Consider the following 15,431-nt stretch of genomic DNA (forward strand, 5'->3'; position numbering starts at 1 on the left):
TTGCCTCCTGTGAGGATCGAACTCACGACCTCTGGTTTACTAGACCAGCGCTCTGCCACTGAGCTAAGGAGGCGCCTCCTAGCGCGCTTTTTTCGAAAGGGCCACGGTGGGAGGGGCTGTTACAAAATTCATTTGCCTCCTGTGAGGATCGAACTCACGACCTCTGGTTTACTAGACCACCGCTCTGCCACTGAGCTAAGGAGGCGCCTCCTAGCGCGCTTTTCGGGTACTTTGTTCTTACAGACTAGTGAATCGGAGCCCTTCAGCTCGAAACGCACCGCATGAGCGACCATTATTTGCATTTCGTTAGCACAGCTGCTGCTTTCCTACACATCTCACATCATATCGATGTACAAATTAAATTCCAAAACAAATTTATTTCATTTCAGAGTTACTTTCAGCTTCAAATACCGTTCCTCTGATATTCATCCGAAGCTAGGCATCGTCGTAACCCGTTACGTTCATCACGCAAGGCTCACGAGAGGGGCGCATGTTGGATCCGCGTAGACACAAAATTTTGAGGCGCCCAGCGTGGGGCTCGAACCCACGACCCTGAGATTAAGAGTCTCATGCTCTACCGACTGAGCTAGCCGGGCTGTACACAAGGGTTACGAGCCATACAATACTGATTTGACCTGCGACCATCTATTGAAGATTCTTTTGACTACAGCTTATTTCCTGCTGCCACAAATCAGCTACAATCCTATTTAATGAAAAATTGTCTCCGAAAGGCATCAAATCTGCTTGAAATGATACGTGGCTATCAGCACCATTATTCAACACACATGCTCGACTGTGCGCAGACGCCTGTGGCGTAGCCCTTGGGTCCTGAATCAGATGCAGTAGTTGCAACAAAAACTCTCCTGAACGGCACTGTGCCGAAAATTTCGCTACAGATCACCCTTGTGTTGCTTGTGCTTCAGGTAGACGCCGGTTTTGCAGCCAGGAAGCGGACAGCAGCTACTTTCAACTAGTTTTGCAGTACTCAAACAACACACTAAAACAGCATGCATCTTTTGCAGAACAGGAAAAACTCGACCATAACAGGATTCGAACCTGCAATCTTCGGATCCGAAGTCCGACGCCTTATCCATTAGGCCACACGGTCACTGGCGCAATATGCTTCCCCACACACACCTCATTTTCACCATTTGTACACTTGGCGGAATGAATTTCCCATCTTTGACCCAGTTCTCCATCTCAAATTTTAGTACTAAAAGTGCGACGCTACTTCTTGCTGTGTCCCATCGCAAGTTACATTCAAGCCCTTATGACGCTGATCAAACAAGAGGTGGCAAATCAGCTTCAATCGCTTAGTGCCATCTCAGTCGCTTGCGGAAGGTACCTCACCTTAAGTGATACAATGGCGAGTTGTCGCTATTACCAAAGCGCCGCCGCCGCCGACGACGACGATGATAATCGCGAGGGTCTTTATCAGGGGTAGAAAATACATCACAAGAACTAAGTATTTCACGTCGGCATTCACCGGAGACTGCCAAAAGCAGCAGTGTCTGGTGCCCACTTTAATAGCACCATTCACACTATTCATTTGCGAGAGCATTTCTTAAATACCGCACCCATTCATAATTTTTATATCCTTGACCGCTTTTTTCGAAAGGGCCACGGTGGGAGGGGCTGTTACAAAATTCATTTGCCTCCTGTGAGGATCGAACTCACGACCTCTGGTTTACTAGACCAGCGCTCTGCCACTGAGCTAAGGAGGCGCCTCCTAGCGCGCTTTTCGGGTACTTTGTTCTTACAGACTAGTGAATCGGAGCCCTTCATCTCGAAACGCACCGCATGAGCGACCATTATTTGCATTTCGTTAGCACAGCTGCTGCTTTCCTACACATCTCACACCATATCGATGTACAAATTAAATTCCAAAACAAATTTATTTCATTTCAGAGTTACTTTCAGCTTCAAATACCGTTCCTCTGATATTCATCCGAAGCTAGGCATCGTCGTAACCCGTTACGTTCATCACGCAAGGCTCACGAGAGGGGCGCATGTTGGATCCGCGTAGACACAAAATTTTGAGGCGCCCAGCGTGGGGCTCGAACCCACGACCCTGAGATTAAGAGTCTCATGCTCTACCGACTGAGCTAGCCGGGCTGTACACAAGGGTTACGAGCCATACAATACTGATTTGACCTGCGACCATCTATTGAAGATTCTTTTGACTACAGCTTATTTCCTGCTGCCACAAATCAGCTACAATCCTATTTAATGAAAAATTGTCTCCGAAAGGCATCAAATCTGCTTGAAATGATACGTGGCTATCAGCACCATTATTCAACACACATGCTCGACTGTGCGCAGACGCCTGTGGCGTAGCCCTTGGGTCCTGAATCAGATGCAGTAGTTGCAACAAAAACTCTCCTGAACGGCACTGTGCCGAAAATTTCGCTACACATCACCCTTGTCTTGCTTGTGCTTCAGGTAGACGCCGGTTTTGCAGCCAGGAAGCGGACAGCAGCTACTTTCAACTAGTTTTGCAGTACTCAAACAACACACTAAAACAGCATGCATCTTTTGCAGAACAGGAAAAACTCGACCATGACAGGATTCGAACCTGCAATCTTCGGATCCGAAGTCCGACGCCTTATCCATTAGGCCACACGGTCACTGGCGCAATATGCTTCCCCACACACACCTCATTTTCACCATTTGTACACTTGGCGGAATGAATTTCCCATCTTTGACCCAGTTCTCCATCTCAAATTTTAGTACTAAAAGTGCGACGCTACTTCTTGCTGTGTCCCATCGCAAGTTACATTCAAGCCCTTATGACGCTGATCAAACAAGAGGTGGCAAATCAGCTTCAATCGCTTAGTGCCATCTCAGTCGCTTGCGGAAGGTACCTCACCTTAAGTGATACAATGGCGAGTTGTCGCTATTACCAAAGCGCCGCCGCCGCCGACGACGACGATGATAATCGCGAGGGTCTTTATCAGGGGTAGAAAATACATCACAAGAACTAAGTATTTCACGTCGGCATTCACCGGAGACTGCCAAAAGCAGCAGTGTCTGGTGCCCACTTTAATAGCACCATTCACACTATTCATTTGCGAGAGCATTTCTTAAATACCGCACCCATTCATAATTTTTATATCCTTGACCGCTTTTTTCGAAAGGGCCACGGTGGGAGGGGCTGTTACAAAATTCATTTGCCTCCTGTGAGGATCGAACTCACGACCTCTGGTTTACTAGACCAGCGCTCTGCCACTGAGCTAAGGAGGCGCCTCCTAGCGCGCTTTTTTCGAAAGGGCCACGGTGGGAGGGGCTGTTACAAAATTCATTTGCCTCCTGTGAGGATCGAACTCACGACCTCTGGTTTACTAGACCAGCGCTCTGCCACTGAGCTAAGGAGGCGCCTCCTAGCGCGCTTTTCGGGTACTTTGTTCTTACAGACTAGTGAATCGGAGCCCTTCAGCTCGAAACGCACCGCATGAGCGACCATTATTTGCATTTCGTTAGCACAGCTGCTGCTTTCCTACACATCTCACATCATATCGATGTACAAATTAAATTCCAAAACAAATTTATTTCATTTCAGAGTTACTTTCAGCTTCAAATACCGTTCCTCTGATATTCATCCGAAGCTAGGCATCGTCGTAACCCGTTACGTTCATCACGCAAGGCTCACGAGAGGGGCGCATGTTGGATCCGCGTAGACACAAAATTTTGAGCCGCCCAGCGTGGGGCTCGAACCCACGACCCTGAGATTAAGAGTCTCATGCTCTACCGACTGAGCTAGCCGGGCTGTACACAAGGGTTACGAGCCATACAATACTGATTTGACCTGCGACCATCTATTGAAGATTCTTTTGACTACAGCTTATTTCCTGCTGCCACAAATCAGCTACAATCCTATTTAATGAAAAATTGTCTCCGAAAGGCATCAAATCTGCTTGAAATGATACGTGGCTATCAGCACCATTATTCAACACACATGCTCGACTGTGCGCAGACGCCTGTGGCGTAGCCCTTGGGTCCTGAATCAGATGCAGTAGTTGCAACAAAAACTCTCCTGAACGGCACTGTGCCGAAAATTTCGCTACAGATCACCCTTGTGTTGCTTGTGCTTCAGGTAGACGCCGGTTTTGCAGCCAGGAAGCGGACAGCAGCTACTTTCAACTAGTTTTGCAGTACTCAAACAACACACTAAAACAGCATGCATCTTTTGCAGAACAGGAAAAACTCGACCATGACAGGATTCGAACCTGCAATCTTCGGATCCGAAGTCCGACGCCTTATCCATTACGCCACACGGTCACTGGCGCAATATGCTTCCCCACACACACCTCATTTTCACCATTTGTACACTTGGCGGAATGAATTTCCCATCTTTGACCCAGTTCTCCATCTCAAATTTTAGTACTAAAAGTGCGACGCTACTTCTTGCTGTGTCCCATCGCAAGTTACATTCAAGCCCTTATGACGCTGATCAAACAAGAGGTGGCAAATCAGCTTCAATCGCTTAGTGCCATCTCAGTCGCTTGCGGAAGGTACCTCACCTTAAGTGATACAATGGCGAGTTGTCGCTATTACCAAAGCGCCGCCGCCGCCGACGACGACGATGATAATCGCGAGGGTCTTTATCAGGGGTAGAAAATACATCACAAGAACTAAGTATTTCACGTCGGCATTCACCGGAGACTGCCAAAAGCAGCAGTGTCTGGTGCCCACTTTAATAGCACCATTCACACTATTCATTTGCGAGAGCATTTCTTAAATACCGCACCCATTCATAATTTTTATATCCTTGACCGCTTTTTTCGAAAGGGCCACGGTGGGAGGGGCTGTTACAAAATTCATTTGCCTCCTGTGAGGATCGAACTCACGACCTCTGGTTTACTAGACCAGCGCTCTGCCACTGAGCTAAGGAGGCGCCTCCTAGCGCGCTTTTCGGGTACTTTGTTCTTACAGACTAGTGAATCGGAGCCCTTCAGCTCGAAACGCACCGCATGAGCGACCATTATTTGCATTTCGTTAGCACAGCTGCTGCTTTCCTACACATCTCACACCATATCGATGTACAAATTAAATTCCAAAACAAATTTATTTCATTTCAGAGTTACTTTCAGCTTCAAATACCGTTCCTCTGATATTCATCCGAAGCTAGGCATCGTCGTAACCCGTTACGTTCATCACGCAAGGCTCACGAGAGGGGCGCATGTTGGATCCGCGTAGACACAAAATTTTGAGGCGCCCAGCGTGGGGCTCGAACCCACGACCCTGAGATTAAGAGTCTCATGCTCTACCGACTGAGCTAGCCGGGCTGTACACAAGGGTTACGAGCCATACAATACTGATTTGACCTGCGACCATCTATTGAAGATTCTTTTGACTACAGCTTATTTCCTGCTGCCACAAATCAGCTACAATCCTATTTAATGAAAAATTGTCTCCGAAAGGCATCAAATCTGCTTGAAATGATACGTGGCTATCAGCACCATTATTCAACACACATGCTCGACTGTGCGCAGACGCCTGTGGCGTAGCCCTTGGGTCCTGAATCAGATGCAGTAGTTGCAACAAAAACTCTCCTGAACGGCACTGTGCCGAAAATTTCGCTACAGATCACCCTTGTGTTGCTTGTGCTTCAGGTAGACGCCGGTTTTGCAGCCAGGAAGCGGACAGCAGCTACTTTCAACTAGTTTTGCAGTACTCAAACAACACACTAAAACAGCATGCATCTTTTGCAGAACAGGAAAAACTCGACCATGACAGGATTCGAACCTGCAATCTTCGGATCCGAAGTCCGACGCCTTATCCATTACGCCACACGGTCACTGGCGCAATATGCTTCCCCACACACACCTCATTTTCACCATTTGTACACTTGGCGGAATGAATTTCCCATCTTTGACCCAGTTCTCCATCTCAAATTTTAGTACTAAAAGTGCGACGCTACTTCTTGCTGTGTCCCATCGCAAGTTACATTCAAGCCCTTATGACGCTGATCAAACAAGAGGTGGCAAATCAGCTTCAATCGCTTAGTGCCATCTCAGTCGCTTGCGGAAGGTACCTCACCTTAAGTGATACAATGGCGAGTTGTCGCTATTACCAAAGCGCCGCCGCCGCCGACGACGACGATGATAATCGCGAGGGTCTTTATCAGGGGTAGAAAATACATCACAAGAACTAAGTATTTCACGTCGGCATTCACCGGAGACTGCCAAAAGCAGCAGTGTCTGGTGCCCACTTTAATAGCACCATTCACACTATTCATTTGCGAGAGCATTTCTTAAATACCGCACCCATTCATAATTTTTATATCCTTGACCGCTTTTTTCGAAAGGGCCACGGTGGGAGGGGCTGTTACAAAATTCATTTGCCTCCTGTGAGGATCGAACTCACGACCTCTGGTTTACTAGACCAGCGCTCTGCCACTGAGCTAAGGAGGCGCCTCCTAGCGCGCTTTTTTCGAAAGGGCCACGGTGGGAGGGGCTGTTACAAAATTCATTTGCCTCCTGTGAGGATCGAACTCACGACCTCTGGTTTACTAGACCAGCGCTCTGCCACTGAGCTAAGGAGGCGCCTCCTAGCGCGCTTTTCGGGTACTTTGTTCTTACAGACTAGTGAATCGGAGCCCTTCAGCTCGAAACGCACCGCATGAGCGACCATTATTTGCATTTCGTTAGCACAGCTGCTGCTTTCCTACACATCTCACATCATATCGATGTACAAATTAAATTCCAAAACAAATTTATTTCATTTCAGAGTTACTTTCAGCTTCAAATACCGTTCCTCTGATATTCATCCGAAGCTAGGCATCGTCGTAACCCGTTACGTTCATCACGCAAGGCTCACGAGAGGGGCGCATGTTGGATCCGCGTAGACACAAAATTTTGAGGCGCCCAGCGTGGGGCTCGAACCCACGACCCTGAGATTAAGAGTCTCATGCTCTACCGACTGAGCTAGCCGGGCTGTACACAAGGGTTACGAGCCATACAATACTGATTTGACCTGCGACCATCTATTGAAGATTCTTTTGACTACAGCTTATTTCCTGCTGCCACAAATCAGCTACAATCCTATTTAATGAAAAATTGTCTCCGAAAGGCATCAAATCTGCTTGAAATGATACGTGGCTATCAGCACCATTATTCAACACACATGCTCGACTGTGCGCAGACGCCTGTGGCGTAGCCCTTGGGTCCTGAATCAGATGCAGTAGTTGCAACAAAAACTCTCCTGAACGGCACTGTGCCGAAAATTTCGCTACAGATCACCCTTGTGTTGCTTGTGCTTCAGGTAGACGCCGGTTTTGCAGCCAGGAAGCGGACAGCAGCTACTTTCAACTAGTTTTGCAGTACTCAAACAACACACTAAAACAGCATGCATCTTTTGCAGAACAGGAAAAACTCGACCATGACAGGATTCGAACCTGCAATCTTCGGATCCGAAGTCCGACGCCTTATCCATTACGCCACACGGTCACTGGCGCAATATGCTTCCCCACACACACCTCATTTTCACCATTTGTACACTTGGCGGAATGAATTTCCCATCTTTGACCCAGTTCTCCATCTCAAATTTTAGTACTAAAAGTGCGACGCTACTTCTTGCTGTGTCCCATCGCAAGTTACATTCAAGCCCTTATGACGCTGATCAAACAAGAGGTGGCAAATCAGCTTCAATCGCTTAGTGCCATCTCAGTCGCTTGCGGAAGGTACCTCACCTTAAGTGATACAATGGCGAGTTGTCGCTATTACCAAAGCGCCGCCGCCGCCGACGACGACGATGATAATCGCGAGGGTCTTTATCAGGGGTAGAAAATACATCACAAGAACTAAGTATTTCACGTCGGCATTCACCGGAGACTGCCAAAAGCAGCAGTGTCTGGTGCCCACTTTAATAGCACCATTCACACTATTCATTTGCGAGAGCATTTCTTAAATACCGCACCCATTCATAATTTTTATATCCTTGACCGCTTTTTTCGAAAGGGCCACGGTGGGAGGGGCTGTTACAAAATTCATTTGCCTCCTGTGAGGATCGAACTCACGACCTCTGGTTTACTAGACCAGCGCTCTGCCACTGAGCTAAGGAGGCGCCTCCTAGCGCGCTTTTCGGGTACTTTGTTCTTACAGACTAGTGAATCGGAGCCCTTCAGCTCGAAACGCACCGCATGAGCGACCATTATTTGCATTTCGTTAGCACAGCTGCTGCTTTCCTACACATCTCACACCATATCGATGTACAAATTAAATTCCAAAACAAATTTATTTCATTTCAGAGTTACTTTCAGCTTCAAATACCGTTCCTCTGATATTCATCCGAAGCTAGGCATCGTCGTAACCCGTTACGTTCATCACGCAAGGCTCACGAGAGGGGCGCATGTTGGATCCGCGTAGACACAAAATTTTGAGCCGCCCAGCGTGGGGCTCGAACCCACGACCCTGAGATTAAGAGTCTCATGCTCTACCGACTGAGCTAGCCGGGCTGTACACAAGGGTTACGAGCCATACAATACTGATTTGACCTGCGACCATCTATTGAAGATTCTTTTGACTACAGCTTATTTCCTGCTGCCACAAATCAGCTACAATCCTATTTAATGAAAAATTGTCTCCGAAAGGCATCAAATCTGCTTGAAATGATACGTGGCTATCAGCACCATTATTCAACACACATGCTCGACTGTGCGCAGACGCCTGTGGCGTAGCCCTTGGGTCCTGAATCAGATGCAGTAGTTGCAACAAAAACTCTCCTGAACGGCACTGTGCCGAAAATTTCGCTACACATCACCCTTGTCTTGCTTGTGCTTCAGGTAGACGCCGGTTTTGCAGCCAGGAAGCGGACAGCAGCTACTTTCAACTAGTTTTGCAGTACTCAAACAACACACTAAAACAGCATGCATCTTTTGCAGAACAGGAAAAACTCGACCATGACAGGATTCGAACCTGCAATCTTCGGATCCGAAGTCCGACGCCTTATCCATTAGGCCACACGGTCACTGGCGCAATATGCTTCCCCACACACACCTCATTTTCACCATTTGTACACTTGGCGGAATGAATTTCCCATCTTTGACCCAGTTCTCCATCTCAAATTTTAGTACTAAAAGTGCGACGCTACTTCTTGCTGTGTCCCATCGCAAGTTACATTCAAGCCCTTATGACGCTGATCAAACAAGAGGTGGCAAATCAGCTTCAATCGCTTAGTGCCATCTCAGTCGCTTGCGGAAGGTACCTCACCTTAAGTGATACAATGGCGAGTTGTCGCTATTACCAAAGCGCCGCCGCCGCCGACGACGACGATGATAATCGCGAGGGTCTTTATCAGGGGTAGAAAATACATCACAAGAACTAAGTATTTCACGTCGGCATTCACCGGAGACTGCCAAAAGCAGCAGTGTCTGGTGCCCACTTTAATAGCACCATTCACACTATTCATTTGCGAGAGCATTTCTTAAATACCGCACCCATTCATAATTTTTATATCCTTGACCGCTTTTTTCGAAAGGGCCACGGTGGGAGGGGCTGTTACAAAATTCATTTGCCTCCTGTGAGGATCGAACTCACGACCTCTGGTTTACTAGACCAGCGCTCTGCCACTGAGCTAAGGAGGCGCCTCCTAGCGCGCTTTTCGGGTACTTTGTTCTTACAGACTAGTGAATCGGAGCCCTTCAGCTCGAAACGCACCGCATGAGCGACCATTATTTGCATTTCGTTAGCACAGCTGCTGCTTTCCTACACATCTCACATCATATCGATGTACAAATTAAATTCCAAAACAAATTTATTTCATTTCAGAGTTACTTTCAGCTTCAAATACCGTTCCTCTGATATTCATCCGAAGCTAGGCATCGTCGTAACCCGTTACGTTCATCACGCAAGGCTCACGAGAGGGGCGCATGTTGGATCCGCGTAGACACAAAATTTTGAGGCGCCCAGCGTGGGGCTCGAACCCACGACCCTGAGATTAAGAGTCTCATGCTCTACCGACTGAGCTAGCCGGGCTGTACACAAGGGTTACGAGCCATACAATACTGATTTGACCTGCGACCATCTATTGAAGATTCTTTTGACTACAGCTTATTTCCTGCTGCCACAAATCAGCTACAATCCTATTTAATGAAAAATTGTCTCCGAAAGGCATCAAATCTGCTTGAAATGATACGTGGCTATCAGCACCATTATTCAACACACATGCTCGACTGTGCGCAGACGCCTGTGGCGTAGCCCTTGGGTCCTGAATCAGATGCAGTAGTTGCAACAAAAACTCTCCTGAACGGCACTGTGCCGAAAATTTCGCTACACATCACCCTTGTCTTGCTTGTGCTTCAGGTAGACGCCGGTTTTGCAGCCAGGAAGCGGACAGCAGCTACTTTCAACTAGTTTTGCAGTACTCAAACAACACACTAAAACAGCATGCATCTTTTGCAGAACAGGAAAAACTCGACCATGACAGGATTCGAACCTGCAATCTTCGGATCCGAAGTCCGACGCCTTATCCATTAGGCCACACGGTCACTGGCGCAATATGCTTCCCCACACACACCTCATTTTCACCATTTGTACACTTGGCGGAATGAATTTCCCATCTTTGACCCAGTTCTCCATCTCAAATTTTAGTACTAAAAGTGCGACGCTACTTCTTGCTGTGTCCCATCGCAAGTTACATTCAAGCCCTTATGACGCTGATCAAACAAGAGGTGGCAAATCAGCTTCAATCGCTTAGTGCCATCTCAGTCGCTTGCGGAAGGTACCTCACCTTAAGTGATACAATGGCGAGTTGTCGCTATTACCAAAGCGCCGCCGCCGCCGACGACGACGATGATAATCGCGAGGGTCTTTATCAGGGGTAGAAAATACATCACAAGAACTAAGTATTTCACGTCGGCATTCACCGGAGACTGCCAAAAGCAGCAGTGTCTGGTGCCCACTTTAATAGCACCATTCACACTATTCATTTGCGAGAGCATTTCTTAAATACCGCACCCATTCATAATTTTTATATCCTTGACCGCTTTTTTCGAAAGGGCCACGGTGGGAGGGGCTGTTACAAAATTCATTTGCCTCCTGTGAGGATCGAACTCACGACCTCTGGTTTACTAGACCAGCGCTCTGCCACTGAGCTAAGGAGGCGCCTCCTAGCGCGCTTTTCGGGTACTTTGTTCTTACAGACTAGTCAATCGGAGCCCTTCAGCTCGAAACGCACCGCATGAGCGACCATTATTTGCATTTCGTTAGCACAGCTGCTGCTTTCCTACACATCTCACACCATATCGATGTACAAATTAAATTCCAAAACAAATTTATTTCATTTCAGAGTTACTTTCAGCTTCAAATACCGTTCCTCTGATATTCATCCGAAGCTAGGCATCGTCGTAACCCGTTACGTTCATCACGCAAGGCTCACGAGAGGGGCGCATGTTGGATCCGCGTAGACACAAAATTTTGAGCCGCCCAGCGTGGGGCTCGAACCCACGACCCTGAGATTAAGAGTCTCATGCTCTACCGACTGAGCTAGCCGGGCTGTACACAAGGGTTACGAGCCATACAATACTGATTTGACCTGCGACCATCTATTGAAGATTCTTTTGACTACAGCTTATTTCCTGCTGCCACAAATCAGCTACAATCCTATTTAATGAAAAATTGTCTCCGAAAGGCATCAAATCTGCTTGAAATGATACGTGGCTATCAGCACCATTATTCAACACACATGCTCGACTGTGCGCAGACGCCTGTGGCGTAGCCCTTGGGTCCTGAATCAGATGCAGTAGTTGCAACAAAAACTCTCCTGAACGGCACTGTGCCGAAAATTTCGCTACACATCACCCTTGTCTTGCTTGTGCTTCAGGTAGACGCCGGTTTTGCAGCCAGGAAGCGGACAGCAGCTACTTTCAACTAGTTTTGCAGTACTCAAACAACACACTAAAACAGCATGCATCTTTTGCAGAACAGGAAAAACTCGACCGTGACAGGATTCGAACCTGCAATCTTCGGATCCGAAGTCCGACGCCTTATCCATTAGGCCACACGGTCACTGGCGCAATATGCTTCCCCACACACACCTCATTTTCACCATTTGTACACTTGGCGGAATGAATTTCCCATCTTTGACCCAGTTCTCCATCTCAAATTTTAGTACTAAAAGTGCGACGCTACTTCTTGCTGTGTCCCATCGCAAGTTACATTCAAGCCCTTATGACGCTGATCAAACAAGAGGTGGCAAATCAGCTTCAATCGCTTAGTGCCATCTCAGTCGCTTGCGGAAGGTACCTCACCTTAAGTGATACAATGGCGAGTTGTCGCTATTACCAAAGCGCCGCCGCCGCCGACGACGACGATGATAATCGCGAGGGTCTTTATCAGGGGTAGAAAATACATCACAAGAACTAAGTATTTCACGTCGGCATTCACCGGAGACTGCCAAAAGCAGCAGTGTCTGGTGCCCACTTTAATAGCACCATTCACACTATTCATTTGCGAGAGCATTTCTTAAATACCGCACCCATTCATAATTTTTATATCCTTGACCGCTTTTTTCGAAAGGGCCACGGTGGGAGGGGCTGTTACAAAATTCATTTGCCTCCTGTGAGGATCGAACTCACGACCTCTGGTTTACTAGACCAGCGCTCTGCCACTGAGCTAAGGAGGCGCCTCCTAGCGCGCTTTTCGGGTACTTTGTTCTTACAGACTAGTCAATCGGAGCCCTTCAGCTCGAAACGCACCGCATGAGCGACCATTATTTGCATTTCGTTAGCACAGCTGCTGCTTTCCTACACATCTCACATCATATCGATGTACAAATTAAATTCCAAAACAAATTTATTTCATTTCAGAGTTACTTTCAGCTTCAAATACCGTTCCTCTGATATTCATCCGAAGCTAGGCATCGTCGTAACCCGTTACGTTCATCACGCAAGGCTCACGAGAGGGGCGCATGTTGGATCCGCGTAGACACAAAATTTTGAGGCGCCCAGCGTGGGGCTCGAACCCACGACCCTGAGATTAAGAGTCTCATGCTCTACCGACTGAGCTAGCCGGGCTGTACACAAGGGTTACGAGCCATACAATACTGATTTGACCTGCGACCATCTATTGAAGATTCTTTTGACTACAGCTTATTTCCTGCTGCCACAAATCAGCTACAATCCTATTTAATGAAAAATTGTCTCCGAAAGGCATCAAATCTGCTTGAAATGATACGTGGCTATCAGCACCATTATTCAACACACATGCTCGACTGTGCGCAGACGCCTGTGGCGTAGCCCTTGGGTCCTGAATCAGATGCAGTAGTTGCAACAAAAACTCTCCTGAACGGCACTGTGCCGAAAATTTCGCTACAGATCACCCTTGTGTTGCTTGTGCTTCAGGTAGACGCCGGTTTTGCAGCCAGGAAGCGGACAGCAGCTACTTTCAACTAGTTTTGCAGTACTCAAACAACACACTAAAACAGCATGCATCTTTTGCAGAACAGGAAAAACTCGACCATGACAGGATTCGAACCTGCAATCTTCGGATCCGAAGTCCGACGCCTTATCCATTAGGCCACACGGTCACTGGCGCAATATGCTTCCCCACACACACCTCATTTTCACCATTTGTACACTTGGCGGAATGAATTTCCCATCTTTGACCCAGTTCTCCATCTCAAATTTTAGTACTAAAAGTGCGACGCTACTTCTTGCTGTGTCCCATCGCAAGTTACATTCAAGCCCTTATGACGCTGATCAAACAAGAGGTGGCAAATCAGCTTCAATCGCTTAGTGCCATCTCAGTCGCTTGCGGAAGGTACCTCACCTTAAGTGATACAATGGCGAGTTGTCGCTATTACCAAAGCGCCGCCGCCGCCGACGACGACGACGATGATAATCGCGAGGGTCTTTATCAGGGGTAGAAAATACATCACAAGAACTAAGTATATCACGTCGGCATTCACCGGAGACTGCCAAAAGCAGCAGTGTCTGGTGCCCACTTTAATAGCACCATTCACACTATTCATTTGCGAGAGCATTTCTTAAATACCGCACCCATTCATAATTTTTATATCCTTGACCGCTTTTTTCGAAAGGGCCACGGTGGGAGGGGCTGTTACAAAATTCATTTGCCTCCTGTGAGGATCGAACTCACGACCTCTGGTTTACTAGACCAGCGCTCTGCCACTGAGCTAAGGAGGCGCCTCCTAGCGCGCTTTTCGGGTACTTTGTTCTTACAGACTAGTGAATCGGAGCCCTTCAGCTCGAAACGCACCGCATGAGCGACCATTATTTGCATTTCGTTAGCACAGCTGCTGCTTTCCTACACATCTCACACCATATCGATGTACAAATTAAATTCCAAAACAAATTTATTTCATTTCAGAGTTACTTTCAGCTTCAAATACCGTTCCTCTGATATTCATCCGAAGCTAGGCATCGTCGTAACCCGTTACGTTCATCACGCAAGGCTCACGAGAGGGGCGCATGTTGGATCCGCGTAGACACAAAATTTTGAGCCGCCCAGCGTGGGGCTCGAACCCACGACCCTGAGATTAAGAGTCTCATGCTCTACCGACTGAGCTAGCCGGGCTGTACACAAGGGTTACGAGCCATACAATACTGATTTGACCTGCGACCATCTATTGAAGATTCTTTTGACTACAGCTTATTTCCTGCTGCCACAAATCAGCTACAATCCTATTTAATGAAAAATTGTCTCCGAAAGGCATCAAATCTGCTTGAAATGATACGTGGCTATCAGCACCATTACTCAACACACATGCTCGACTGTGCGCAGACGCCTGTGGCGTAGCCCTTGGGTCCTGAATCAGATGCAGTAGTTGCAACAAAAACTCTCCTGAACGGCACTGTGCCGAAAATTTCGCTACACATCACCCTTGTCTTGCTTGTGCTTCAGGTAGACGCCGGTTTTGCAGCCAGGAAGCGGACAGCAGCTACTTTCAACTAGTTTTGCAGTACTCAAACAACACACTAAAACAGCATGCATCTTTTGCAGAACAGGAAAAACTCGACCGTGACAGGATTCGAACCTGCAATCTTCGGATCCGAAGTCCGACGCCTTATCCATTAGGCCACACGGTCACTGGCGCAATATGCTTCCCCACACACACCTCATTTTCACCATTTGTACACTTGGCGGAATGAATTTCCCATCTTTGACCCAGTTCTCCATCTCAAATTTTAGTACTAAAAGTGCGACGCTACTTCTTGCTGTGTCCCATCGCAAGTTACATTCAAGCCCTTATGACGCTGATCAAACAAGAGGTGGCAAATCAGCTTCAATCGCTTAGTGCCATCTCAGTCGCTTGCGGAAGGTACCTCACCTTAAGTGATACAATGGCGAGTTGTCGCTATTACCAAAGCGCCGCCGCCGCCGCCGACGACGACGACGACGACGACGACGACGATGATAATCGCGATGGTCTTTATCAGGGGTAGAAAATACATCACAAGAACTAAGTATTTC

At 47.6% G+C, this 15,431-nt stretch overlaps 33 non-coding genes across 33 annotated transcripts; all 33 read right to left on the reverse strand.

The window, feature by feature from the left end:
• Position 1: 1 nt before the first annotated feature.
• Trnat-agu (transfer RNA threonine (anticodon AGU)) lies at positions 2 to 73 on the reverse strand. Its single transcript has one exon. It is a non-coding gene; the product is annotated as a tRNA-Thr (tRNA).
• A 60-nt stretch (positions 74 to 133) lies between these two features.
• Positions 134 to 205, reverse strand: Trnat-agu (transfer RNA threonine (anticodon AGU)). The gene has a single exon. It is a non-coding gene; the product is annotated as a tRNA-Thr (tRNA).
• Positions 206 to 523: 318 nt separating this feature from the next.
• Positions 524 to 596, reverse strand: Trnak-cuu (transfer RNA lysine (anticodon CUU)). The gene has a single exon. It is a non-coding gene; the product is annotated as a tRNA-Lys (tRNA).
• Positions 597 to 1,035: 439 nt separating this feature from the next.
• On the reverse strand, positions 1,036 to 1,108 carry Trnar-ucg (transfer RNA arginine (anticodon UCG)). The gene has a single exon. It is a non-coding gene; the product is annotated as a tRNA-Arg (tRNA).
• Positions 1,109 to 1,652: 544 nt separating this feature from the next.
• Trnat-agu (transfer RNA threonine (anticodon AGU)) lies at positions 1,653 to 1,724 on the reverse strand. Its single transcript has one exon. It is a non-coding gene; the product is annotated as a tRNA-Thr (tRNA).
• A 318-nt stretch (positions 1,725 to 2,042) lies between these two features.
• Trnak-cuu (transfer RNA lysine (anticodon CUU)) lies at positions 2,043 to 2,115 on the reverse strand. The gene has a single exon. It is a non-coding gene; the product is annotated as a tRNA-Lys (tRNA).
• A 439-nt stretch (positions 2,116 to 2,554) lies between these two features.
• Trnar-ucg (transfer RNA arginine (anticodon UCG)) lies at positions 2,555 to 2,627 on the reverse strand. Its single transcript has one exon. It is a non-coding gene; the product is annotated as a tRNA-Arg (tRNA).
• Positions 2,628 to 3,171: 544 nt separating this feature from the next.
• Positions 3,172 to 3,243, reverse strand: Trnat-agu (transfer RNA threonine (anticodon AGU)). The gene has a single exon. It is a non-coding gene; the product is annotated as a tRNA-Thr (tRNA).
• A 60-nt stretch (positions 3,244 to 3,303) lies between these two features.
• On the reverse strand, positions 3,304 to 3,375 carry Trnat-agu (transfer RNA threonine (anticodon AGU)). The gene has a single exon. It is a non-coding gene; the product is annotated as a tRNA-Thr (tRNA).
• A 318-nt stretch (positions 3,376 to 3,693) lies between these two features.
• On the reverse strand, positions 3,694 to 3,766 carry Trnak-cuu (transfer RNA lysine (anticodon CUU)). The gene has a single exon. It is a non-coding gene; the product is annotated as a tRNA-Lys (tRNA).
• Positions 3,767 to 4,205: 439 nt separating this feature from the next.
• Trnar-ucg (transfer RNA arginine (anticodon UCG)) lies at positions 4,206 to 4,278 on the reverse strand. Its single transcript has one exon. It is a non-coding gene; the product is annotated as a tRNA-Arg (tRNA).
• Positions 4,279 to 4,822: 544 nt separating this feature from the next.
• Trnat-agu (transfer RNA threonine (anticodon AGU)) lies at positions 4,823 to 4,894 on the reverse strand. Its single transcript has one exon. It is a non-coding gene; the product is annotated as a tRNA-Thr (tRNA).
• Positions 4,895 to 5,212: 318 nt separating this feature from the next.
• On the reverse strand, positions 5,213 to 5,285 carry Trnak-cuu (transfer RNA lysine (anticodon CUU)). The gene has a single exon. It is a non-coding gene; the product is annotated as a tRNA-Lys (tRNA).
• A 439-nt stretch (positions 5,286 to 5,724) lies between these two features.
• Trnar-ucg (transfer RNA arginine (anticodon UCG)) lies at positions 5,725 to 5,797 on the reverse strand. The gene has a single exon. It is a non-coding gene; the product is annotated as a tRNA-Arg (tRNA).
• Positions 5,798 to 6,341: 544 nt separating this feature from the next.
• Positions 6,342 to 6,413, reverse strand: Trnat-agu (transfer RNA threonine (anticodon AGU)). Its single transcript has one exon. It is a non-coding gene; the product is annotated as a tRNA-Thr (tRNA).
• A 60-nt stretch (positions 6,414 to 6,473) lies between these two features.
• Positions 6,474 to 6,545, reverse strand: Trnat-agu (transfer RNA threonine (anticodon AGU)). Its single transcript has one exon. It is a non-coding gene; the product is annotated as a tRNA-Thr (tRNA).
• A 318-nt stretch (positions 6,546 to 6,863) lies between these two features.
• On the reverse strand, positions 6,864 to 6,936 carry Trnak-cuu (transfer RNA lysine (anticodon CUU)). The gene has a single exon. It is a non-coding gene; the product is annotated as a tRNA-Lys (tRNA).
• Positions 6,937 to 7,375: 439 nt separating this feature from the next.
• Trnar-ucg (transfer RNA arginine (anticodon UCG)) lies at positions 7,376 to 7,448 on the reverse strand. Its single transcript has one exon. It is a non-coding gene; the product is annotated as a tRNA-Arg (tRNA).
• A 544-nt stretch (positions 7,449 to 7,992) lies between these two features.
• Trnat-agu (transfer RNA threonine (anticodon AGU)) lies at positions 7,993 to 8,064 on the reverse strand. Its single transcript has one exon. It is a non-coding gene; the product is annotated as a tRNA-Thr (tRNA).
• Positions 8,065 to 8,382: 318 nt separating this feature from the next.
• Trnak-cuu (transfer RNA lysine (anticodon CUU)) lies at positions 8,383 to 8,455 on the reverse strand. Its single transcript has one exon. It is a non-coding gene; the product is annotated as a tRNA-Lys (tRNA).
• Positions 8,456 to 8,894: 439 nt separating this feature from the next.
• On the reverse strand, positions 8,895 to 8,967 carry Trnar-ucg (transfer RNA arginine (anticodon UCG)). The gene has a single exon. It is a non-coding gene; the product is annotated as a tRNA-Arg (tRNA).
• Positions 8,968 to 9,511: 544 nt separating this feature from the next.
• Trnat-agu (transfer RNA threonine (anticodon AGU)) lies at positions 9,512 to 9,583 on the reverse strand. Its single transcript has one exon. It is a non-coding gene; the product is annotated as a tRNA-Thr (tRNA).
• A 318-nt stretch (positions 9,584 to 9,901) lies between these two features.
• Trnak-cuu (transfer RNA lysine (anticodon CUU)) lies at positions 9,902 to 9,974 on the reverse strand. The gene has a single exon. It is a non-coding gene; the product is annotated as a tRNA-Lys (tRNA).
• Positions 9,975 to 10,413: 439 nt separating this feature from the next.
• Trnar-ucg (transfer RNA arginine (anticodon UCG)) lies at positions 10,414 to 10,486 on the reverse strand. Its single transcript has one exon. It is a non-coding gene; the product is annotated as a tRNA-Arg (tRNA).
• A 544-nt stretch (positions 10,487 to 11,030) lies between these two features.
• On the reverse strand, positions 11,031 to 11,102 carry Trnat-agu (transfer RNA threonine (anticodon AGU)). Its single transcript has one exon. It is a non-coding gene; the product is annotated as a tRNA-Thr (tRNA).
• Positions 11,103 to 11,420: 318 nt separating this feature from the next.
• On the reverse strand, positions 11,421 to 11,493 carry Trnak-cuu (transfer RNA lysine (anticodon CUU)). The gene has a single exon. It is a non-coding gene; the product is annotated as a tRNA-Lys (tRNA).
• A 439-nt stretch (positions 11,494 to 11,932) lies between these two features.
• Trnar-ucg (transfer RNA arginine (anticodon UCG)) lies at positions 11,933 to 12,005 on the reverse strand. The gene has a single exon. It is a non-coding gene; the product is annotated as a tRNA-Arg (tRNA).
• A 544-nt stretch (positions 12,006 to 12,549) lies between these two features.
• On the reverse strand, positions 12,550 to 12,621 carry Trnat-agu (transfer RNA threonine (anticodon AGU)). Its single transcript has one exon. It is a non-coding gene; the product is annotated as a tRNA-Thr (tRNA).
• Positions 12,622 to 12,939: 318 nt separating this feature from the next.
• Positions 12,940 to 13,012, reverse strand: Trnak-cuu (transfer RNA lysine (anticodon CUU)). The gene has a single exon. It is a non-coding gene; the product is annotated as a tRNA-Lys (tRNA).
• A 439-nt stretch (positions 13,013 to 13,451) lies between these two features.
• Positions 13,452 to 13,524, reverse strand: Trnar-ucg (transfer RNA arginine (anticodon UCG)). The gene has a single exon. It is a non-coding gene; the product is annotated as a tRNA-Arg (tRNA).
• A 547-nt stretch (positions 13,525 to 14,071) lies between these two features.
• Trnat-agu (transfer RNA threonine (anticodon AGU)) lies at positions 14,072 to 14,143 on the reverse strand. Its single transcript has one exon. It is a non-coding gene; the product is annotated as a tRNA-Thr (tRNA).
• A 318-nt stretch (positions 14,144 to 14,461) lies between these two features.
• On the reverse strand, positions 14,462 to 14,534 carry Trnak-cuu (transfer RNA lysine (anticodon CUU)). The gene has a single exon. It is a non-coding gene; the product is annotated as a tRNA-Lys (tRNA).
• Positions 14,535 to 14,973: 439 nt separating this feature from the next.
• On the reverse strand, positions 14,974 to 15,046 carry Trnar-ucg (transfer RNA arginine (anticodon UCG)). The gene has a single exon. It is a non-coding gene; the product is annotated as a tRNA-Arg (tRNA).
• Between the last annotated feature and the right edge of the window lie 385 nt (positions 15,047 to 15,431).

This window comes from Schistocerca cancellata, chromosome 8 (genome assembly GCF_023864275.1).
Source record: "Schistocerca cancellata isolate TAMUIC-IGC-003103 chromosome 8, iqSchCanc2.1, whole genome shotgun sequence".
In the NCBI taxonomy this organism is placed as follows: domain Eukaryota; kingdom Metazoa; phylum Arthropoda; class Insecta; order Orthoptera; family Acrididae; genus Schistocerca; species Schistocerca cancellata.